The 25490-nt window shown below is 41.2% G+C and overlaps 1 protein-coding gene across 6 annotated transcripts in view; it reads right to left on the reverse strand.

The window, feature by feature from the left end:
* ELAVL4 (ELAV like RNA binding protein 4) overlaps positions 1-25490 on the reverse strand; it is a 103877-nt gene that overhangs the window by 25235 nt on the left and 53152 nt on the right. The window lies entirely within an intron of this gene.

The raw sequence follows: 25490 nt of genomic DNA on the forward strand, positions 1-25490 counted from the left end.
TTCCAGACCCCTAATCATTTTTGTTGCCTTCTTCTGTATCTTTTCCAATTCCAATATATCTTTTTAGAGTTATGGCAACCAGCTCTGCATGCAGTATTCAAGATGTGGGCGTACCATTAATTTATATAGAGGCAATGTGATATTTTCTGCCTTATTATCTATCCCTTTCCTAATGATTCCAGACCTGAAGAAGAGCTCTGTGTGGCTCAAAAGCTCATCTCTCTCACCAACAGAAGTTGGACCAATAAAAAAATATTACCTCATTTCTCAGAGACATTTGCATAGATACCTTTTTAAGGAAGAGAATATAGATAAAAGGAACCTAAAAGGAACTTTGGGGAGGGCAGAGAGTGACATAAGACAGCTGACACAAGAGGAGAACAACACTGACCTGGAAACAAAGCTTCTCATGTCCCCCCATTCCTTTCTCTGGAGTTCCTTAGTTACATCATTAAGGTTACTTGGCACTGGCCATCTGCCATCCTCCACACAAAAAGATATCTACATGGATGTTTCCTTTACAGTGGAAGGAGGCACTTCACAAGAGCAAAATTACTCCTTTGCATGTTTGCATAATCTGGTTCAAAGAACAAAATTCCTCAAAAGAAATGATTGATAATGCATGTATAAAAGCTAATCATAAACTTCTATTCCTAAGCTACTGATGGTGTTTTTTATCACATGTATGCTAATTCCTACATTAGCGGTATTATATTGTATAAAATTTCTCATGGAAAGAAAAATCTAAGTTGACCTATTCAACATTCTAAACACTTAATTTCAGGGAGTCCAAAAAAGGAAAAATACTGCTTTACTATGAAATGAACCATTAAAACTCAACCCACCACAATCTTGATGCAGTTGTTTCAATTACCAAATTTTTGTTGCTGCATTCCGCCATATGATTTAGCAGTCTATACTTTATATCAATGATGTTGAAGGGAAAAAAAATTCTACCTCAGTCAACAGAATGCAGGCCAATAGAGTCAAAAGGAAAAATCGACAGAAAAATAATTTTGTGAAAACCTATGCTTGGTCATATGAGATTTCTAGCAGACACTGTAAACTTTTAGTATACTAAACATTCACAGCTAAGAACCAAAAAAATGGAACAAATCATGCTAAATATAAATTCTTTTCAAACTACTCTCAGTAGCAATAAATCTCATGACAATAAAAATAGATTCTAGATTCATGTGCACTGCAAATGGATACTGGAGGAGGGGAAGAGGATTTGTTCTAAACCATGGCCAAGAAATATGAGCTTTCATTTAATTTGATCCTATCTTTTTATTGCATGTTCTGAAAAGGAAACCATTTCTTAGGCCCTGATCCAGCAACAGATAGCCTGCAGTTGGGCATCTCAGTGGGGTTCCGCACAGGCAGTCCATTCACACATGACACATACAGCACCAGCTTAAATGGAGAGTCTTGTTTTCTGTACTTTGAAATCCACCAATTCATTAGACATCACAATTAGGTGGGGATAGCATGTTATATTTCTAGATCTTCATACTACTACTATTCCTGCTTGTTGTTCTCTCTCCCCGCCCCCACCTTCCCTTCCAGTTTCTAGTGCAGCCATTCCTCAAAGCAAAACAAAAGAAGACAACGTCCTCTGAGCCAAGCTGGGCCTCTTCAGATTGGCATCCCGCATGCTGGATGCTCTTTTGAAACCCACATGTGAAGAAATCAGACTTTCTTTGGTCTTCAACGTGTGAGTAGCATTAAGCCAAAAATGTATGCCCCACCCTTTTTTTTTTTTTTTAAATAAAGGGAATTTCATCACATTCACAAAGAGTGCTAGGTTGTCTGCACTGGACACTAGAATCCTTTAGTTATTCACAAGACCGGGTATAGTATGGATACTAGTAATGCCCGGTTCCCTACACCACATCTTCCCTGTATCTCACCCCATCTAGAGGTGAGACACTAACTGAAATCCGTGGCTGCTCTCCCGAAATCGTCAATGTGAAAGCCAACTGGTGTCCATTACTTCGGCACTATTCTTGCAATGCACTATCTCCCCTTCAGTAACTGGACCAAGACTACTAACCCGTTTTACATCAGCCACCGAACAGTCATCAGATGGTAACCACATTCAGGCACATGTCACCTGGGGGATTTAAAGAGCCCCCCCTACAGATGAAATGCTGTACATCACACATTGCTCGATTTCTTAAATCCAATCACTGCCCCCTGCCTCTGTACTTAATCCTGTGATATTTAGTGAAGGATTTGTTGCCAAACTTAAGTTCAACTTGCTTCCCTATTAGGCCAGCTGAGATGATGCCAATTATACCAGCTTCCATTGGTCCCTGTTACATTTTCAAACAAACACTTTCGTGCTTTCTCCCAGGCTACCCCTTATGCTTTGGAGGAACTTCCCATAAACATCTACAAAGCTACCTCACTAGCCTCCTTCAAATTCTCCTATGCCAGGATACCTACAAAAAACTTGATAACAGTTAAGCTTCTGGTATTCTGACAAAACTGTGTCATGCTGACCAATGTTGTCTCACTGTACTACCCTGTCTGTGTCCATTTGTTGTCTTTTGCCTTATCTTTAGATTGTAAGCTCTTTGGGGTAGGGACCCATCTTTTTGTTGGGTTTGTACAGCACCCAGCACAATGGGGTTCAGGTCCATGGTTAAGGCCCTTTGGTATTATAGTAATATAATTAGACAATCTGAACAAGAGCAATGGATCTTTCCACACACAGGAGCAAATCATTAATATAGTCCACAGCATTATCTTTCAAACTCAGGTCTGGTCTCCAAGTGGAAGCAGCAAACTCACCCAGGAAATGCAGAGGCAAGTTTAGGAAAAATAAAATAAAAAAAAAAAAAAGTATTCCTCTCCTCCATACCATTTTTGATTAATAGTTATCACTTACAAATCAGCAAAGGCAGAACATTTTTTGCATTGTCTACACTGTTCTGCTTTTTACCACATCCTAACGAAAGCCAGCAAGCAAACAAGAAAAATCATGAAATAGCCCTCTCAACATGTTTAAAAGTAGCTTGCAAAATGCCATATTTTTTTCTCTTAACAAAAATTAAGAGCAGCTAGGGCACTAGCTCCCTTTAAAACACCAGCAATACAAGAGACCAAATTATATTTAGCATTCCATCCTTCTGGATATCCAGTGCTTGAGAAACCCAACATATTTCTAGAGGATTTTAAACACATTCCTGTTTTTTCTAATTATTATTCTTTTTAAAAGATCAGCTTACTTTAGGGGGATGTGGAAAGAAGAGGGAGGCACAGGGAAAAATTAGGAATGGCAAAGAATGATCTTATCTCATTAGAAAACACTGTATTTTGGGGGAGACGACGCAGGATTCACAGAAGGTTACATGGATACTACAGGTTTCAGAGTAGCAGCCGTGTTAGTCTGTATTCGCAAAAAGAAAAGGAGTACTAGTGGCACCTTAGAGACTAACCAATTTGTTTGAGCATAAGCTTTTGTGAGCTAGATGTATCCGATGAAGTGAGCTGTAGCTCACAAAAGCTTATGCTCAAACAAATTGGTTAGTCTCTAAGGTGCCACTAGTACTCTTTTTCTTTTTATGGATACTACAGAGATGGACACATTCAAAATGCACAGACACAGATGTGCTGACAAGGTCTTCATCATTTCAGTTGCCATGAGAGTTCCCCAAAAGCGAAACTGACTGCAATCACATAAAAAGGAGAGGGAAGCCATGGAGAGGAGATTCAGACCAAGGGAAGAGAAGAACTAAGCATAAGTCTTAATTTAGGCAACCACAAAGAAGAAGCAAATATGAAGAGTAGAGGCCCTTCAATGTAAGTTTTATGAATGGAACTTCTTCAAGTTTCAACTAGTCAATAGTGGGGCTTTTAACAAGCTCTGGCCTAGGCCTCATTCCAGATTTTTCACAAGGAAATCCTGGATACCAAAATTTTTCAGTCTACAGTCTCATACACCCCCCCCCCCCAAAAAAAAAGAGGCCGGGGGGGTGGGGGGTGAGGAACCATCTACCCTGAGGAAGATGGCAGTGAGTTCTGCAAGGTTCTTGTCCTAAAGGTCAGTTAAGTAGCATTCAGTGCTCCAAACTGTCAAAGACAAACCAGGAAAAATATCTAGCACCAGAAAAAAGCCTTGCAAGTTTACCTTCAAGTAGGATCAGCAGAAAAAAACTACATTTATTTAAGCCAGCTGGGCAGAATGAGAATGCCTTTCATCCTGTTTTGCTTCGGCTCTAAGAGGAGCTTTGAGAAAGGAAGTAGGGTTCTACAAAAAGTCAAACAAATACGCACATCGCTGTTGAGTCTCATGAGCAACAGGTCCAGAAAAGTCAGCCTTTACTTTGGTATCAGCTGATGGAAGAATACCTCAGTAGGCATTTGACAGGGTGCAGGATCTTATATTAAGCCATCCCTCACCAAACTTTCACATAAGTATTTACTTATGGTTTATTGGTCAGATGGCCTCCATGAGTGGTTATACCTACAGAAAGAGGAGGAAGCCTACTGACTCTTTCATAATCTTAAGTGTCCCCTTCCTACCAGACACTGTCTACAAAGAGCTGTCCATATTCTTTTTCAGATTAATCTCTGGAGGTGAGAAAACCTCCTGTTTAGTCCACTTGTCCTCTGTATTCTTGCTCCTAAAATGTGCCCATTTTCACAGTAACTTGTTACGCCATCTGTCTTTACATCCCTTTCACAGAAGGGCAGAAGAAGCTGCTGTAATCCAAAGAATCTGTACTGAAAGAAGAGTATGGAAACACAATGCTAACAAGATCAGAAAATTAAGATAAGCCCCTCACTGCCATAAGCCAATATAATCGGACTGTGAAGGTCACTACTTGTCTTGTACCAGATGTAGCTTTCTAACACAGTGTCTAATTACCCTACAGGCTATTTAAAATAGACGTGAACTGCTTCAGAGTAAACAGAAGTTTGTTTAGGGAACCTGCTGCTTGCCCAAGAATGGAGAGACAGCCCGTTTGTACTACAGTCCAGCTGTCACATCTGCTAAAATTTAGCAAGCATTTTCAGGGTTATTCTCAAACCAAAAGGGGCAGAGAGATAAACTGTGAATAGTTTGGGTCCCTGACAAAGAAACAAACGTATTTTTGATGGGCACAGAATGGTACCTCCTGAAAGAACAGGCCACAGGAAATAGTCCAGTACTACTGATGCAATAACTATGCTCCATTTTGAAAGTGACTTGTAAGTGTTCACATATCTCAGATGTTACAGAAGGCAGGTTGGGCCCAAGCAGAGTAAATCCCAACCAACCTTCTCTGAAATAGAGAACCCTTATAGTTTATAGAGACACAGTGCCAGAGCCACCAAGCTAAAGTATTTTAGACCCTCTTAATATGCAGGCTCTTACAAGATGCAGTGTGCTCTAAACCAGGGGAACAGCAAGCTTTTGCTAGCTAAGCTGCAAGGACCCTTCCGGTGTCCAAGAAATGCTGAACCCTCTCTCCTGCAGATTGCAGTACAGCTACAATTCAAGAGCACTGCTTATTGCTGGTTAAAATGTAGATGCTAGTAACAAAAGTCGTAAACTAGAAAGGGGGGGTCTTACAGGTCAGGGATACCTGGGATTTTCAGGTAAAACAAATATGCTGCTCCCCACTCTCCCCTCCCACAAAAGCCACTAATTGTCTGGGAACATCAAAATTAAACTTAAGGGGAAGCTCACAGTTTAAGACCACATCTAGCTGGGAGCTTCAGTAAGGCACCAGTGTTTAAAACACAAACACGCTGACATAAAATACTGCTCAGAAGGGATGGTATCCCCCAGAAAATTCTCCCGTAGAGGCGCTGAAGCCCTGCAATTAGAATGGCAAAGGTTGCATTCTCCCATAAGAAATCTCACAGAAAGTGAATTTCTAGCACTATCTAAACTCTAGTAATGCCAGAGGGAATCTGATAAAAGCTCATCTGTGCAGGAGAAAGATCTGGGTAGGGAGACTGGTCCAAAACTGTGAAACGAACTTTCATAGGAACTAAGGACAACCACAAACCTCAAGACCTCTCTTTCCAAATGCAAGGCGCATTCCTTCTCTAATATCATGCACAAACTGCTGTGTGTTTAAAAACAAAACCCTACCAAACAAGAGACACTAAACAGGTCGCAACTGTCCCCCCAGGGTACATATTTTAGTGCAATTGTTTAACGCACTGCTGAAAAGTGCTCAGATAGTATGACAATGAGAGAGGTACAAGAAGCTGTACAAAAATAGATGAAAAAGAAAGATCAGAAAGTAAAAAGACTAGTTCAAAAACTCAGAAGATATCCTATAATCCCACGTGAAACAAATGTTTAAGACTCACCAGGTCAAAACCACCTCATGAGTTTTAGAGTCTCATGGAGTCTCATGCAGGGAATAACTAGGCCTTGAATATGGTGGCCCTAGATCAAGGGTGGGCAAACCTTTTGGTCTGAGGGCCACATCGGGGAATAGAAATTCTATGGTGGGCCAAGAATGCTCACAAAATTGGGGTTGGGGTGTGGGAGGGGGTGAGGGCTCTGGGGTGGGGCTGGGGATGAGAAGTTTGGGGTGTAGGAGGGTGTTCTGGGCTTTGACCGAGGGGCTCGGAAGGGGATCAGAGCTGGGGCAGGGGTGCAGGTTCTGGCTGGGCGTGCGGGCTATGTGGTGGGGATGGGGAAGAGAGGCTTGGGGTGCAGGAGGGTACTCTGTGCTGGGATCGAGGAGTTTGGAGAGCGGAAGGGGGACCTAGGCTGGGGCAGAGGATTGAGGCATGGGGAGAGTCTCAGGGGTGCAGGCTCCGAGCGACATTTACCTCAAGCGGCTCCCAGAAGCAGTGGCATGTCCCTTCTTTGCTCCTAGGCATGGAGCGGCCCCCGACACTCAGAGCGGGGCCATGCCGTGGCTTCCGGGAGCCATGTGGTGAGGCCCCTGCCCCGGCTGGAGTCGGGCCAAGCCATGTGGCGCAGTCCCAGAGCCCTGGCTGGACCACCGGAGCAGGGTCAAGCCGCATGGTGTAGCCCCCGACCCGGTGCCCCAGCGGGAGCTTGCGGGCCAACTTAAAACAGCCCGCGGGCCGTAGTTTGCCCACCCCACCCTAGACGAAGAGCTAAAAGAAAAAGATCATCCATTCAAAGCTGCACTAGGCTATAAAACCTGGCTTTCATAAACTACAGCAGGGAGATTACAACAACAATTGCTTTGTTCGCCTTCGTATTTTTGACACAATGTTTTAATGTATGATAATAGCTTTTAGTGGCTTGAATTGCAAAGATGTTAGGCCCTGGCAGCGCCCAGTGAATTCAAATGGAAGTTGAATATGCTCCGTGCCTTTGAAACTCAGGCTATAGCTTTATACTGCACAATGCTTTTCATCCTGAAGTATCACAGAACATCTATGAAATGAAGCAAACCAACATACAAAATGGGCCTGATGTTCAAAAGCACTCAGGGCTTGTCTACATTACCCACTGGATCGACGGGCAGCGATTGATCCAGCGGGGGTCAATTTATCGCGTCTAGCCTAGACATGATAAATCAACTGCCAAGTGCTCTCCCGTCGACTCTGGTACTCCACCAGAACGAGAGGCGTAGGCAGAGTCAACGCGGGAGCGTCAGCCAGCGACTTAACTTCATTGTCTTAATGAAGACACCACGGTAAGGAGAGCTAAGTACATCGACTTCAGCTACGTTATTCACGTAACTGAAGTTGCATAACTTAGATTGATTCACTCCCCCCACTTCCCGGGGTAGACCAGGCTTCACTGCTGACCAGTTTTGGAAATCTCACCCAGTATGTACAGGGAGCACACAACTGAAACAGGGGCACCAGAGCGAGGTGGTGGGATGGTGGAGAGTAGCGAGAAGGGGCGGAGTCTCGGTGGGAAGAGGTTGTACGGGAGTAGGGCTGCAGGGAGAAGGGATGGCACGAGGGTGGGGTCCTGGGGAGAAGTGATGATGCGGGAAGTAGGGTCACATTTCAGGTGCCGATGGCCCCCCACTTTTAGGGACCTTCTGCAGCTCCTGAATTGAAATACAACAACTTCAAGAATGAAACGCACAGTGACCAAGACATAGCACAATCATTCAAAAGAGGAAATGAAGACTAGGGTGTCCAAATGGAAGTGCAAGGGAAGATTACTTTAGTTGGAATTTAACTAGGACACCAATTACAACATCCCTACTTTTGCAGAAAGCGTCCCATGGTCTTTTAGTGACCTTGAGTATTTGGGATTTCTATTTTACATCATATCTGAAATAAGTATGGCGCTGTAAGAACAGACGTGACTGTGTGTGATTACTGCATCAGTTAAGACTCGGAATATTCTGAATGCAGAGCTCAAAGAAGAGAGGTGTAGGTTGGAAGCGGTTGCAGCCAAGTTGGTTGGAGACTGAACCTATCTATTTCTAGGGTACCTATAGGCTCCCACTATTTTAGTGCCACACAATCTTTGGTGCATTAATCCTTACAAACACGCTTGTGAGGTAGAGAAGTACTATAATCCCCATTTCACAGATGGAGAACCGAGACCAAGAGATTCTATCACTTGCCCAAAATCAGGGAACTGAACCCTCATCTTCCAAGTGTCAGGCCAACACCCAAACCATTGACAAGTTGACGTTTTCAATGGAAAAAAACCACCTTTTTCTGACCAGTTGTAATCTGAGGTCAGTGTGTCTGATTTTGATTTTCACTACTGCCTCCTTACATCTCTCTGGCAGGCAAAGGGACTTTAAAAGTGGGTGTAAAATTTCCCTTTTACCTTGCCACAGCAGTGTAAATGAGCATCTAGCTCAGTATAGTTAAATTAAAAGGCACAACTGACAGGCTGAATTTTGGAAGTCTTAACCTTTAAATTCCTTCTCATAACAGTGTCCCCCAATCTGGAGATAGAACTACTACTGTACCAAGATTGGACAGAGCTCTTTTCTGCAACCCTCTAGACACCTGGCACTTTAAAGGAAGACAGGCATCACTAGCATACCTGAAACACATTTTAGAAAGTGAAAGAAATTAACACAAACAAAAACAGGATATGCCCAATTTAAGATTTGTGCTCCCCACAATGCTTTAAAATGTTTTATTTTGCTAATTTTTTTTCTCTCTCCCTCTCACTGACACTGTCCCAATGATCTGAGTCAATAATTAAAATCAATGATACACTAAGAAAAACCCTCATATGAGGTGGTTCTATAAGGGCTACAAAAGGACTATACGTATGAGAGAATTTGGAGTCCATTTCTTGAGCAAATATATGGATTTCCTCCCCACCCCCCGCCCTTTGTATTTAGTTCTCTCTCCCCTCTCTTTCTTTTTTTCCTTATTTTTTCCCTACCTCCTTGTAAGAAGTATGGGGTCCTGTGGACTGGTGGATTTGGTGGAAAGAACAGTTTTTTCAAGAACAGAATTGTGCTACAGCTGTCCACAAAAATCCACTGACCTGGAGTAATGCACAATTGGGACAGAAATCCCCATGAGTTATTACTTCTGTCCACTGCAGTGAATCTGACACAGAAGAAAAGCCAAACACAAAGGGACACAAATTCGTAACAGAGGTAGAAATAAAATAAGATTCAGCATGGAAAGATGAAAACTAATACACTGGGGGAAAATACTCATTCTCTCTCACACACGAGGAGATAAAATGGGAAGCAATGATGCTAAAAGACCAATAATGGGGGCAAAGCACATATCAAATTACACAAGTTTGCCACATGCAGTAGCTGCCCTCCTAGTCTCCACCTCAAAGGGGGCTGCATACACAAATGCATCACATCCTAGAGCAAGGAGGTGACAGCTCCCTTTCTCTACAGCTTTGGCCCGGCAAGGCCTAGAATAGTGCACTAATTTTGGGACATGAGGAAAATACTGACAAACTGGAGGCAGATTTCAGAAAACAGCAATGGATCTGACCAGGGGACTTGAGAATGACTTATGGGGCAAGACAAAAGGAGCCAAATATTTAAGTATTAAAATACACTGCAGATGTGCTAAGCGATGACTAAGAGGAGGCATAACAGCCTGCAAATATCTGAAGTGTGTAAAACCAAGCAGGGAGACAAATCATTTAGTGAGATATCTGTTGGTATAACCACAGGAAATGGGATGAAATTAAGAAAGGTGAAAAAAATAACAGGCTAAATTCCAAGAGAAAGACTTCCTGACAGCCATAACTGTTAGGCTATGGAACAGCCTCCCAAGGGAAGTGGGGCAAGCTTCGTCAGGGGGGACACTGCCTCCTCTGGATTCCCAAAGCTCAACACTGAAGGCAGAATTCATCGAACACCTTCAGCTTATTAAGGTGAATAATATGACACTGAACCCTCAGTTGTGATCACATCACTGCACCAATCAAGATGGAGGGAAACCTGGAGGCTGCACACAGAACGCAGATTTGATTTTGAGCTTTCATCGGCCATATCTTGCTCAAGTAACTAATAAGATTAGTGTATATAATTTACAGATACATGGACTGCACTGGACATAGGGTAAATTTTTGCGAAGTCTTCTACAACAAGAAGGGACTTAAGAGCATTTGGGAGCCCAAATCCCATTTGCTAATGGGACTTAGGGCTTGTCTACATGGTGGGGTAATGCTTACTATGGGGGTGTGATTTCTAAAGAGCACTAACATGTTCCTTATAAATTGGTCTGCATGGACTCTGCAGGTGCACATGGCATATTTCCTACTGCGCTTTTAATGTAGTGCTGTTGAAACAGTATTACATTAAAGCACACTAGGGAATCTTTAGTGTGCATCAGCAGCGTCTACATGGGCCGATCAATGCACAACATATTAATGCTCTTCAGAAATCACTCCCCCACAATGGTAAGCATTACCACCATGTTGATAAGACCTCAGATTCTTAAGTCACTTCAGGCTTTCTTGACAATTTTATCCAGAGTCAAAGTTTACAAAAATCCAATTACTCCAGTGATTAAATGATATGTGCACTGTTATTCAAGAGAAAAGAAAAAGGCATAGGGGTAACTAAACCAGGTGAGTGATACAAGTTCAATCACTGCAGATGTCCCTAATGACTGATCAAGGAATTGTACTGGCAGGGCTCAGCAGAAACACTGCCTTGAGAAATATTCCGCCTGATCTACAGAATAGGTATTTTTGCTGGAACGCCAAAAATGCATTCTGTCACGCAAGGAGAACAGGTAAGAAGAAGAATCACCAGAAGAGAGGTAGCCACCTCAGACCATTATATGTTGCAGTGGTGGCAGTGACACTTGCATTCAGAACCACATAAAAGTAGTGGAAAAAGAAGAAAATATTCTTTTACAAAGAAAGGATTGCTACACAGTATAACAAAATATTCTAGTAACCATGTCTAAAATCTGCTTGCTTGCTAATTAAAAAACCTAGTGCTTTTGTCATTGAATTATTGCATTCGGCTACATTAATGCAATGCTCCCTGTACCCAAACATCCTGTGTCAAACAACAACGGAAACGAGAAAAAGAAAAACAATCCAACACTGAGAAATTTCAGAGTAATTCTGAGCAATGACTCAGAATACCTATTCTGTTTCACAAACAGCCCACTAATTAAACTCTCTTATGAGCTCTATTAACCAGTTTTTCCAATGCACAGAGGAAAAATCATTTATTATAGACCGGAATACAAAATTTAATATTAACAACACAATCTGTATCTGCAGTATATTAATCTGATCAACCCAAACAAATACAAGCTGTAAACTGACATCTAAGAAGGTTCATCTGTAGTAGCTAGGTTTATGTAGATTACTTAACACAGCATCTGGCAAGACACTGAAAGGTAATGCTGACTTTATCATATGTACATATTCCAAAATAAGTTTATCTATAAAATCTCACCATCCATAGAAGGGTAGACTGCAATGAGCCTTAATTTACAAATACAATGGCCTGTCTAAGCTTTAAAAACAGCAGTACTTTTTCAATCTTCATGAACTGTGAAAGAAAAGGGACTACCATGGTGTTTCAAGTATTTATACTTGTTAGTAGTTAATACTCTTTAACACAGGAGTTCTCAGGACAAATTTTTTGGTGGCCACACTGGTGGCTGCTTTCACATTTTTTCCTAAAATACTTAAATTGCTTTAGGAAAAAAAAAATGAATACGGACACATACCTATTTAAATCATTGTAATTTATTTATTGCTAGCTGATAAGTCTGTTGTGAAAAGTGATATTAACAAGCATATAAGTATGCTTTTCACAGCAGACTTACTCAGCCCTGTCAAGCATGGGGACAAATTAAGCTCGGGGGGGGGGGAAGGGTCAGGGGGAGGCAGCAGGGGCTAGGGGCAATGGGGGTGGGTGGGGGGCTGGAGCCCAAAGCCCTGTAGCCAGATCCTGCCGCCCTGTTGTCCCACCACCGCAGGGTTGCTGAAGCCCAGAGCCTAAACCCCACCACCCCTGGGAAAGGTGGGGAACTCACTGGCTGCCTGGTCCTCCAACATTGTGCCCCGGGTGTCTCCACAGGAGGAGCAGGGCCAAACCACTGCTGGTGGCCCAGGCAACAACCCCAAGGTGGTGCCTCCAGGATTTACAGGGAGGGGCAGCTACTTTGCCTGTCCCCTGCCCATAACAGCTCAGGAGGCTGCGGCCACAAGAAAAGCCCCTGGTGGCCGCATGTGGCCACGGTGGCCGCATTTAAGAAACGCTGCTTTAACATACTGTGTAATGGAAGAAAACGGAAACATGCTAAAGCAGGGAAATGTTGCCAGCTCATTGTCCACATGTACTAAACTAACTAGGTCTATCACTGATATGTATGGATAATTTCAGTGGAAAGTCAACCACTTCTCATTAATTCTACCTCTGTCTAACATGCAGGATTCAAAGTGATACTTTCAGCAAGTTTATTAAAAACGTCTTCAAAGAAGAAATTCTACCTAACAGCAGCAGCAACAACAAAATTCCCATCCCATTCTCCTTAGACCCGGAATGACAGATTTGTTACCTTCAACTGTGCTCTTTTGCAACACGTTTTCCTGCTGGTTACTATCACATTTGTACCGCATTTGGGTATTCAACTGAAGACATACCCAATGGCCAGCACTGAAGACCCCAAGATAAAAGCAGCTGGCTGAAAAAGATGTTCCCTTTCACAACATTAACTTAAAAGAAGTTATCCAGTTTAATTTGTGTTTTATTTTCCTACTTTTGGCCCCAATTCAGCAAGGTATTTGTACAGGGTTATGATTCCAATCTACCACGAAGCAAAAAGGCAAACAATCTGTGAGTCAAGCCCTATATATAAAGTTCCAGTCTGCCCAATTCTTATTAGAAAGACAGGATTCAGGGATAGAAAGAAGTTTAAAAAGGTAGAGATATGGGAAAGAGAGACACATGGATAAATGGAAGTGAGGAGGCAGGTGCATGTAGGATTGGAGAAAAAAGGACTATGAATAAAAGAATTACCAGGGAATAATTTTTCCTTGGCATATGTCCCTCTTCTTCCATTGTGCCAATAGGGAGAGTCAGGATAGCCGAAAGATGTAACAAATAGTACCTTGAGGAGGAGGGCTTGCCTTGCTTACAACCCCAGGATATGGTCAGCTCCAGCTGATGGCACTTTATACATGTGTGGAGACCACACAGACACTTTCTATGCCTGGGAAGTAGGTGCATCAGCCCTCTCTACCTAGGAAACTGTGACCCCTCCGGTAGAGTGATGGAAATTGGGCTGGCTTGACCTGGTCAGGCTCAAACAGAGTAATGCTGTCATCCTTGAAGAGGAGAAAATTTGAGGGATGGGGGCATCAGGGGGCCCATTCTGAAGAGACAGGCTATTTGTAGGCACTGGGGCTTCCAAGAAATCTGCGGGGCACAGAGAGGAGACCTGGGGATATCTACTACCATAGGCAACAGATCCCAGCTCCCTGATGGTTTCCTCAAGCTGGTAACTCCCAGAGGCCCAGACGGAAGGAAGTCTGGTAGGGCTCCCTATGGGTGCAGAGAAAGTGTGTCAGCTCTTCAGGGAGATGTGTGGAGGAGAGGCGGCTGTGGTGTTGGCAGGAAGGAAAGCTGATGGGAAGTGGGAGCATTTCAGTGTCAGCCACGCTGTTTTTGTGCTGCTGGTTATGCAAGCTGCTTGGGATAAGCACCAGGGACAGAAGCAGGGGTGCAGTTCAGCTGAGTCAGTTGCTGGGATGGATGGAGGATAGGAGGTCTCTAGCATGGCAGACAGTGCCCCACTGCAGCAAGCGGAGGATGAATGCTGGGCAATGTAGCCTTGGAGCCTCAAAAGGTGGCAGATTTCTTGGTATGCTGTCTATTGCTGCCCCTCCCCCATGAACCCAAGTCTCATTTGGAAGCACGGGACTCAAAAGAGAGACTGCAGCTCCACTGCTTTTCTGGGAATCTTTTCTGTCCCTTTCCCCCTCTCTGTCCTTATCTTTCTATCCTCAGCTTTGGGCTTAGAAGGGAAGAAAAGAAGAAGGGTTAGGGAGAGGAAAAAATTAGGCATGGAAGGCCATGCAAAGGAAAAAAATATGGGAAAGAAGACGGTAGACTGGGGTCATGACAGATTCTTTGCCTTCTTGTTTCCTGATAGGTGGAGCCATATAATTCTGCATGTCCTATTTGTAGGATGGAAAAGAGGGCCATAAGACACAGATTTATTTCATTTGGTAGATACAATGGAAAACCCCTTAAAAGTAACATTAGACCTGGGAAGCATGTTTTCAGAGGCACAGGTCTGTACTTAGTTGTTGACCTACACTATTATTGCCAATCCTTCCTAATTAGAGATGATGATCGGCAGGTGGGGTTGTTTACGCAAAACAAACAGTTATTACATAAAGAATAAGGTACACAAGCATTATAGGTATTTAAAACACTTCAAAACAATCTCAGTTTGAACCTGCCAAAGTTAATTACGAAGGTCTTTCACAGCACAAGTGTCAGGCTTTCCTATTTCCCCTCTCCCTTGCCCCAACATCTCTTTTCAAATTTAAAGCCATGGATCTTTTCCTATAGTCAACAAATCAAAATTCTTTTGTTCGCCTGTGTAGAATATGCATAAGACTACTGCAGTGAGGCGATAAAGAAAATGACGGATGCAAATGTGACCGTTTTTCCTCTGCATTCAGAAGAGACATCAAGCCATACCAAAAACGTTTTAGAAATTCAGCACTATGATGCTGATTGCTATTTTTTCCCCTCAAAGCTAATGAATACACTTCAGATACTTAACGCAAATGTTTATTTAGATAATCAATATTTGGAGATTTTCTTGGATATGCAGCAGTGAGACTAGGTTTATCTATGCTCAAGGACAGAATGCACTTGGGGAAATACAGATATAAAAAGGAAATAAATAGGGCACCAAATTAAGAACAACATATCTGAAAGAAGGTTGCTAGTATCATTCAGTATCACACATTCAGAGGTTTAAAAAATAATGCTGTTTTTAGATAAAATGGATAATCCAAATTGTATCTCCACGATTAATATGTTAAATATGTTTTGTAACATTTTAATATTTTGACATACTACTACAGCATTTCTGACTCAGGAATTACTCCCAGAACCAAGATGTTTTAGAACAAAAATTAGAGCATGTTCTGTACTCCATTTGATCCACTGTAATAATTTTCCTTGTTCAGTCCTAACAGATAATATTTTATACTTCAAACCTAGCCTTTTGTCCTTCTGGGCACATCTGAGTTTTAGCTGAAGTTTGCATGCATTCTTTTTAATCATTGTTTCATTCACTGCATTTCAACTGCTGACACACAAACATAAAACTAACATTTAGAGAAATAGCCATAGCGACAGGACTAATCTACCAGTCACCTCACCAAAATTGAGCTAATTCACTTAATTCAGGATTTGTTTCCAGATAAACGGACTCTGGCAGAGTAGTCACTCTGCTCTCCACAATAATGAAGTTCTTCTTTTTCAACAAATATTAATCAACCCAGAGTCTTGTGTTTTCAACAAAGCCACATACAGAAAAATTAAATGTTACATTTTTCAACGGAAGTGCAATCTGGCCTATTTGGGAGGAACTATCTCTGACCTTTAAAAAACAAAAACAAAGAACCCAATCAAACCATCATTCGAGGATTGTTAGCTAATTATGTAATCACTTCCCATTGTGGTGGCACAAAGTTTCTTCTCTTTTGAATGACCACTAGGTTTTAGCGATATTGTGACCTGTACTAAGGCGCACTGGAACATAGCCATTGCCATACTGAATCAGATTAGTCTGTCCAATCCAGTATCCTGTCTCTAAACAGTGCCCAGAATCAGATGCTTCAGAAAAAGGTGGGGAAAAAACCCAAAAACAAACCCATAATGGATGAAAATGGAATAACCTTAATGGAGTTTCCTTCGTAAATCCTGTCAGTAGCTGACTTATGCCATGAAGCATGAGAGTTTATATCCTTTCTAAACAATTTTTAAAATATTATCTAATATAATCCCTATGTAATATAATCCGATATACCTAATGTACTTAAAATAGGTCATATACTGCTGGAACTGGTAATCTCAAAAGGGAAGACATTTTTTTAAATGTAACCACTGTTTTAGCTATACAAAGTCTTAAAAATAGTTTATATGCAAATTAGGGTTTCAGTTGTTTAGGATCAGATAAATATAACTAATTGTGAAGCACAGTACTGAATTATCCGCATTTAGCTCACGTATCTTTTTTCTTCCAGGATTGAACATTTGAGACAGTCTTTTTTCAAAGTGTTCTAGAGAAAATTGAAATAAAGGGCCCAAGACTACAAGCTCTGTGCTTGCATAACTTTTACTCAATAAGTTACTCCTGGGAGAATTCTGTACCAAAAAATAAAAAATTCTGCATATTTTATTTGTCAAAATTGATTTCAATTATTTTGGTAATTTATTTCAAAATACCTGTCAGCAAGTATGTCTAACAATACAGGCAACAAAAAAGATTCCCCCAGGAGTAGAATTGAAGAAACCCCTATGATCACCCAGTTCATTTTTCTGTTATACTGTTGTCAGGCACCTCAGTGTGGGTGTGTTACACATGTCAGTTGGGTACATCTTGGGGGAAAAAGTCTGCTTTTCCGGTCTTTTAGTCAATTCTTGTGTTTTCACAGTGCCCCCATAGGGTTAAAATATTTCAAGTTCCCAAATAGAGGCCACTACTGGGGGAAGGGAAAATACAAGTTGGGGTGGGGGCGTACTAGAGGGGTGTGTTTGCACTGGGAGGAGGTATTTGGGGGGTGCTGGAGGGGGCTGCACTTGGCCCCCACGGCCCAGACACCTGCAACCCCTTCCCTGCAGAGCCCAGCCGCAGGCATCGCTCTGTGAAGCTTTGTTACTGTCACACTGGACAGAGACCACTGGTACCCGCTGATAGTGGGTGGTGGCACAATTTAAAGGTTCATCTGCCCCGGAACAGTTCATGTCATGCCCTCCTCGCCCCAAGTCTCCCCTCCCAGAAACCAGTGGCCCCTCCCTGCAGCTCACAGCTGTTGCTCCTGCCTCTCCCCACAGGGCGTAGCTCACCAGCTCCAGTAGCTGCTGCACAGGGAGGAGATCTGGCCACACCATGTAACCGAGCAGAGCTGGCAAACCCGGAAACTGCAGGTGCACTTCGAGCTGGAAGCGCCGATTCTGCAGGGAAAAATTTAACTCTGCGCAGAACCTTAATTCTAAATTCTGTATTGTGCAGTAGCGCAAAATTCCTCCAGGAGTAAAGTATTCCACCTGCAGCTCCTGGAATCAGACCCCAAATAAACAGGAGGAGGAAAGACACCAGATTCAGATATCAATAATTGTACAATCTCTTTCCCCATGAATAAAGAGAAATATCTTTCTCCATGATAAAGCAGCATATTTTTACCATTCTAGATAAATATGTCTAAATAACTTAACTGAGTGCTTTCACCGCAAAAATCAAGGCTTTGGTATAAAAATACTGAATTTTTCATTAATAAAACAAAAAGCTCCCATTACCTGTTTCTAGCAATATTATTCTAAGTACAAGCTTCACCATGGTATCGTTTTCTACCTGCATGCACTCTATTACCTAAAAGATCTTTCCTGCCATAACTTTAAATACTATTTTTGGTACTGCTTTATAGCTTTACATTTTGGGGTGTGATTTTTGTTATTTTCTTTTTTTTTTTTTTAACTTCTTCAAAATTTCCCCTGTTCTCTAGATGCACATTGTGACCCCTTGCCAACCTACTCTACCATTCACCAAACCCTCCAATTAAGTTACTTAAAGTTTGAACATCCTCAGCTGCAGGTGGGCATGGTGAACTGGAAGAAGAATTCTTTACTAGGAAATGACCTAGTAGAGTCTCCTTATTATCACCTGCTTATTATAGCTCAGAAACTTCTCCCCTGCAGAAGAATCACCATTATGTAACACTTCTATATCTAGTTTCCCTCCTTTCTATTTCCCAGGCTCTCTGTTGCAATTTAACGCCAGCTAAAGGCTTCTGCTCTTGTGGCATCAGGACTCCTGATGAAGGCCCCAGCTAGGGCTTTCAGAAGTGATTAGTGATTCTGGGTGCTGGATTCAAACTGAAAAACTCTGAAGGGGCCCAATTTGGAAAGTGTCAAACACCCCCTCTATAAAAACCAAGCCTTATTAAGACATCACCGGTTGCACACCAAAAAATTTAAGCATCCAAAACTACTAGTCATTAAATAAAATCTAAACCCACCACTTCAACCACACACTGTGTTCCTCTTGTGTGTGCTGGTGAGTAACTAGCAAAACAGATGGCCAAGAAAAAGAAACAGCCACACCTGCTTGTCTATGGAGTAATCACCTCAATAGCGCCAGCCTCCTCTTCCCCTTGCCTTAAAGGCTTTTTAATGCATGCTTTATCATCAGGTTTCTCATTGTTTTAGTGCCTATGGGAAAGACCTGGAAAGGAGCAGCATTGCTTGCAACAAGGTTTACTCCTGCACCTTACAATGACACAGTACACACAATGCACAATTGGAAATTGTTTACACACACACACAATTGGAAATTGCTTCCAATTTCCTCATGTAGATAACTTTGGGGCAATTTGATCAGAGCCTTTTGCTTCTTTCCTCCCCTCCATGTCGTGGAAGGTGAGACAAGGAGAGGGGAGATTTTAAGGCCCATAATTTCCAGCTAGGATAGTAGAAGGTACACCCAATAACCAGTCTCTAACCATATGCAGATTGGAGCCTACTTCAGTGCTTTCACTCAATGGCTGGCACATTCTTTCTTTTCACTTGAACCATCAAGAGGTCAGTGGTTCAGACTCTTCCTGAACTGAAATCTTACAGCAATACTAGACAGATCCCAGTCTCTACCTCTAGTGCATATTAATAATCAGACATCAAATGACATGTGGCAACCTTTACACTTTGTTCACAGAGTTGGGTACAAATTTAAAAAATGGCGGCAGAGTGGGGTGGGGATGAACTTTCCTCACTAGATTATTCCTGATTGGACATCTGATTTCAAGATATAAAACAGGACTATTCAAACTCTGTTGTATGCTCCATGTTTTACACACAGCAATCCTGTAACACACTAGCATTCTACTCCGTAAAGTGTCTGGATCATTATGAGATTTTAACAAAACAAAATGTAGAACTTGAAAATCACTTTTGAAATTTCTCTACACATTAACAAAATAATAAATCTATAAACACCAGAAATATAGTTATAAAAAAAAAAAAAGACGACAAACTGCCTTGGCCCAAAAGTTCAGCTTCAGATTTGGCACTGTGAGGGGTGGCGGGGGGGCTCTATTGTACATGTATAGAAGATTCTAAACAGGTGTTTGCAGGTTTTTTCCCCCTTAAATAACAAGCATTATCTGAGTCACCAGTAATAACCAATTTGGGTTGCCTCATATAAGATTTTTCTTAGGGATGCTACATAGACTGGACCTTTCTGTTAGTATCTAGACCTATATTGGTTAACGCTGTCCCTTCAAAATCCCCTTTCGAATTCAGGGCCTGCTCCTGTTCCATTTAAGGAAATGAGAGCTTTGCCACAGACTTCATTTGGAGACAGATCAAATAAAAATATGAACCTACAATTTGATGTAATTTAGCCTAATTTTTAAGCACTGAGTTTCAAAGTCATCTAAAGCAGTACCTTTCCCCTGAAAGGCCAGCTCCTTTCACCTACTTCTCTCTTTTTTCCCTTCTTTCTTTATCCTCCCGCACCCTAAGGTGCATGCATATGGCGTCCACCAGTTTCCATCATTTATTTTGGTCTGGTGCTCGTTTGGTACAGGATTTTGAGTGTCATGTTGATAGATTTAGCTTCTTTCTCTATTGTGCTACACAATGTTTCTGTAGGTCACCCTCATTTTCTCTTTCCAGTTGGTGTCCATTTTCTCTTTCCATGGAAGTCACATAGGTGGCATCCTTCTACTGTGTCCTAAATATGTTTATCATCGTCTTTTTTCTGTGTTTGATGGTTTAAATTGGTGTGCTCCACTTAGATTTTCTGTTGTTGCAATAAACTGTTTCCAATAGACTGAAAATCTTCTACTGGCATTCACTTTGGAATGAGCTGATTTTATCAATTGCTGTTGTGTATTTCCATGAGTCCGCTCTACAAAGGAGGGCAGTCACAATGCTTGCGTTAAATGTTCATACTTTTGTATCAGTGCAGATCATGCTATTTTTCCAAATCTTTTCAAGTTTATAAAAGTTGTTTGCTGCTTTTGATATTTGTTGCTTACCATCTAGCATGGTGTCACTACCACAGCACATCTTGGTCCCTAGATGTGTACAATGACTTACTCCTTCCAGTGTTTTTCCATCTACCCCGATGGTTGCTTTTGGAACGTTGATAGCCATATAGTTCGTCATTCCCTTGTTGATGAACAAACTAATTTGTTTTGCAATGTCTGTCAAAGGCTGGGTCTTTTCTTCCATCACGTAATATGTTGAACTGAGCACAATAATGTCATCAGCAAAAACAAGGTAATCCAATTTCCCTTTATCATTTGTCCATAAAATTCCTTTGTTGCCTTCTGTGGTTATTTTCCTCATGATGCAGTCAATGACCAGTGCAAACAACAGTGGGGACATAACACACCCTTGCCTTACCCCAGCTGTCACTGCAAATCATTGGATGACGTTATCATCTCTGACAGCACATTCAGCATCATATAGGTCATTGATGATGCTAGTTATTTTTGTTGTTATTCCATAATATGCCCTTTTTTCCCCCACAGACTGTCTCACTTACATTAGCCTTCTGGAAAGCTATACAATTTATTAAAAGAGTTGTTTGTTACTGTGCACATTGTTCTATTTATAAGAGCAACAGGACTGGCTACATAATCTGAATGGTCTAAAACCTGCTTGTGTTCCCCACTAAGTTGGCAATCTATTTCATATACTGCTGTTCCAAAATGTTTGTGCTATTTAGTCTCCTCACTCAAGTCCCTTCTTTTTCATTTTTGGAAAGCAGCTGATTAAACCTGATCAACTGGATTGTTGGACGAAATATGCTGTAGCTATGAAATGGTACAGCAGGGACCAGTTTCACTGTTAATTTAAAATGCTAGAATTAATTAGGTAGTGCAAATGAAGAAATTAATAAGCACACTTTATAACCACAAGTTCTGCTTTTATTAAAACTCCCTGCCAAATGATGGCAAATATCTTTGGTCTTTTTGTCTTTCCTGGTCTCATTTCCTTACATTCTCTGCAACTAAAATACATTTTTCAGTTGAACCTCTCCCCCATAATTAAAATGTGTGCCTGAGTTGTATCTCCACTTTCAAATCATTAGCATCTTTTTAAAAAGCTACTGTATATCCTGCCTGTTCAGAAAAGCTACCAAACAAAACTGAAGTTCACAATTTTGGTTTTGAATACCAAATTAAAGGCTGTCTTGGAACCTTTCATTCCTGTTCAATTGAGTTCAGTGTACTACCAAATTAGCATTTTTTCCCGGTAATAAAGGCGTATGCTTGTTTAAACACATGCCTTTCCTAAGCAAGTGGTAACATCATGAATTAGTTTTCTTAAAAAGCTTAGGACTGCTCCAGAAGACCTGTATGAAGACTGTGAACAGATTATTATTATTATTATTGTTGTTAACATAAAGTAACTTTAATCCTTATTAAAATAATGGCGTAACAGTCCTGAATATAAATTCTCTCAAGGGGATCTTGTATGTTTAACTGACTTTGTTTAGCTCTGAACTCATTGCAAAAAATATTTTGGGAGTCTAAATATTATCTTACTAAAGTCTGTGCATTTCCTTAACAAGGTGGGGAAAACTAGATAATTTGCCCAGTTAAATGTTCACCCTCCTATTTGAGATTTTCTAATATGATTTTGCCAGTCTAACAATTTTAGATCATATTTGAAATATGCCCTTCTATTTTTCTGAAAGCACTTGTTTAAAAATTCCTTAACCGCAACTTTAATTCAAAATTTGGATTTACTTTATTGTCGAGCTCAAATTTTGCTTTTACTTTATAATCGACGTTTTATTTTATCAGCAAGGAGAAAGCAATTTATTGTATATGAAAGAGGTCCCCATTCTTCACAGAAACTGTGCCAGTTTTTGTTAAAATGACTCACTTATCAGTCCCTACTTTCTATAGTACACCTTGTATATATTTTTATGTTATTTATTCACTGACAAAACAAAGAATTATCCACCACAAAAGATGGATTTTCTGAACAAAAATATGTAAAAATCCACAAGCAGATTGAACATGAACTGTTTCAGAGCTTTGCTTAAGTCCACAAGCATGTCAAGAGAATTTACTGTGCACTGTAGTTAATTTTATTCCACAGTACATCTTCAAAAAATTATGGTGCCTGATGTTAATAATAAAATAAAGCAGATAATCATTGAAAAGGCAGACATTCTGACAAGCTCTCACTCCTAAAAAGAACACTCACAAAACAAACTTGAAAGATATTTCAGCCTTGATTTTTATTCATTCGTATTTCACTGCTGAATACATGGGCCAAGGGTTGATCACACTTGTTAACTGGGTCTGTAGTATGAGTCTGGTCTTGTCTTTTTAGTTGTTTATGCTCATCTTGATGAAAATAACAACTGTGTGTGCTGGTGAGCCTTTGGGGGGGGGGGGGACGACACACTTCTGGTCTAGTGCTGTGTAGCATGACCAGAGGCCAATACCCACAATTTAGACATAGTTTGAGGAGTCTTGTTTTTGCATTTAACAAACATTCTAATCCCTAGTACTCCGCAGGCTTCAACGTTAAGTGGCCTGGAGAAATGTGACTGAAGTAGGTGGAGGGAAGGAGTGAAGTGGTCTTCCAGTCTTCTTGCTGGACACAGGGGGAGAAAGAAAAGGAGTACTTGTGGCACCTTAGAGACTAACCAATTTATTTGAGCATGAGCTTTCGTGAGCTACAGCTCTCATGCTCAAATAAATTGGTTAGTCTCTAAGGTGCCACAAGTACTCCTTTTCTTTTTGCGAATACAGACTAACACGGCTGTTCCTCTGAAACAGGGGGAGAAGACCAGCAGATAAAACTGCATGTCAGATTCCCCACTATTCTATTTGCTCCGAGGACTTTCTGATGTAGGGGAACCAGGTTGACATGTGGTGGCAGCTGTTTGGTGGCATGGTGAATTCAAGATGAAGGGAAAATAAAAACTCAGAAGAAACCATCAGGGTTTTCTATCAGCATAATCAAAGTGAACAAGAAGAAAAAGAGTACTTGTGGCACCTTAGAGACTAAGCTTTCGTGAGCTACAGCTCACTTCATCGGATGCATTCAAGTACCAAGTACTCCTTTTCTTTTTGCGAATACAGACTAACATGGCTGCTACTCTGAAAAGTGAGCAAGGTAATTCTGAGAAAAATTGAGTCTCCAAGAACCAAAGTCCATTCCCCAAACTTCAAACCACTGGGACTCTGGAATAGAGAGAAATTATCTGGTATAAAAATTTCAGAGGTGCCTAAGTTATTTGAGGCCCTAAGTTCCATTTTCACAGTTAGAAGCCTACTGAATTCCATGAGGCTTTGGAACCTAAGTGCATATATCAGTTTGGAGAATGGGACGGAGTCTGTAAATCACTTAGGCACTTTTGAAAATTTTACTCCAATCTTAATTTTTGGAAAACTGGTTGCCCATAGATCATTTCAGAAAGAATGATCCAATTCATACTGAAAGAAAATTTCTAGGGGGACAACCACCCAGAAGCATATCCGAAACTAGTACACGCATCTACTATTGAGACAGAATCCTTCAGATAGCATGAAACCAAGAGGAAACAGTACACACAGGAAAGAAAGTAAAGACTAAGACAACATCCAGGGTTTTCATCCTGCGAAAGAAACAACAGGTGGCATTTTTGTACCCATCTAAACTCAGGATTACGTTTAGAGAAAAACATCACTAATTTTGAGATGTCTAGAAAGCTAAAAATATGCGGTAGCTATTGAAAAATAGGATTTTTCATGATCAAAATCCAGACTGGAAGCACAAGACTCTAGTGGCACTTAATTTAAAAGTTATACTTGTTTGTCTGCTCACATCTAACACACTTGAAGTTACCTGTAATTTTAGTTCCTTAGATTGGAAAGAAAAACACAACAGTTTTGTAACTAATTGACAGCTGTGCTAGCAAATATCGAGAGAAATATATTCTAGTACAGTGTTAGGTTGCTGTACCATGAATGCAGCTCTGCTCTTAAGAAAAACACTTTGAACATTCCACAATCTAAATAAAGCACAAGCAAAGGCAACTCACTGACCCCTTTTTAATCCTCTTCCTCACACTCCTGAAGCTGTCTCCCAATCAGGATGTACTGAGGTAGATACATAAAAACCAATGTGCAAAAGAGAGTTCTGATTAACTACGTTTTTGAGAATGCAATTTTCTTCAGGGCTACTGCCATTTATTATGTGCCTCAGTTTAAATTTGAACTTTGTTATATGGCAAAAAGGAAATAAAAGGAAGTGCTTTTAAATGTGAAATGATAAGTGGATCATACGAATACTGTCAGAGAATAGGCTATGAGTGCTAGAGCAACACTGTTTGTCTATATCCTCATTCTCATGATAAAACCAGAGTATTCATTTTGAGAAGAGAGAATTATATCCCATTTTCTACCCACAGCCCTCTATGTGTATGTTCTATGGGGGAAAAGCTCTTGCCCTTTTGGGAACCCTTCCTTTTCCAAGACTGTCAACCCTTTGCTATAGTTAAGGAAATGTGGTAAGAGCATCTGTAGTTTCTTAGGGGCAGATCCTGCACAGGTTTACTTAGAACATGTATAAGTGTAGAGCTCGCTCGTGCCTGGCTGCGGTATGCAGTACAGCAGAAAAGGAGTTCAGAAACCTGCAAATGGCTGAATATCAATCACACAGATCCTTGCGTAACCAATACCCTGCTATGAGCAGGGCGTGAGGGAACATGATGTTCCAGGACAGTACAGAGTCTGGCGGTGACTGCAATCTCCACATATGTATGCTACATCATGAACTATGATATTGGTGATGCACCAAACAGCAGCAGAAACTTCAGCCACTCCTCCTTTAGAGTGGGAGTAATAAAGCCACAGAGCC

This window comes from Caretta caretta, chromosome 8 (genome assembly GCF_965140235.1).
Source record: "Caretta caretta isolate rCarCar2 chromosome 8, rCarCar1.hap1, whole genome shotgun sequence".
Taxonomy (NCBI): domain Eukaryota; kingdom Metazoa; phylum Chordata; order Testudines; family Cheloniidae; genus Caretta; species Caretta caretta.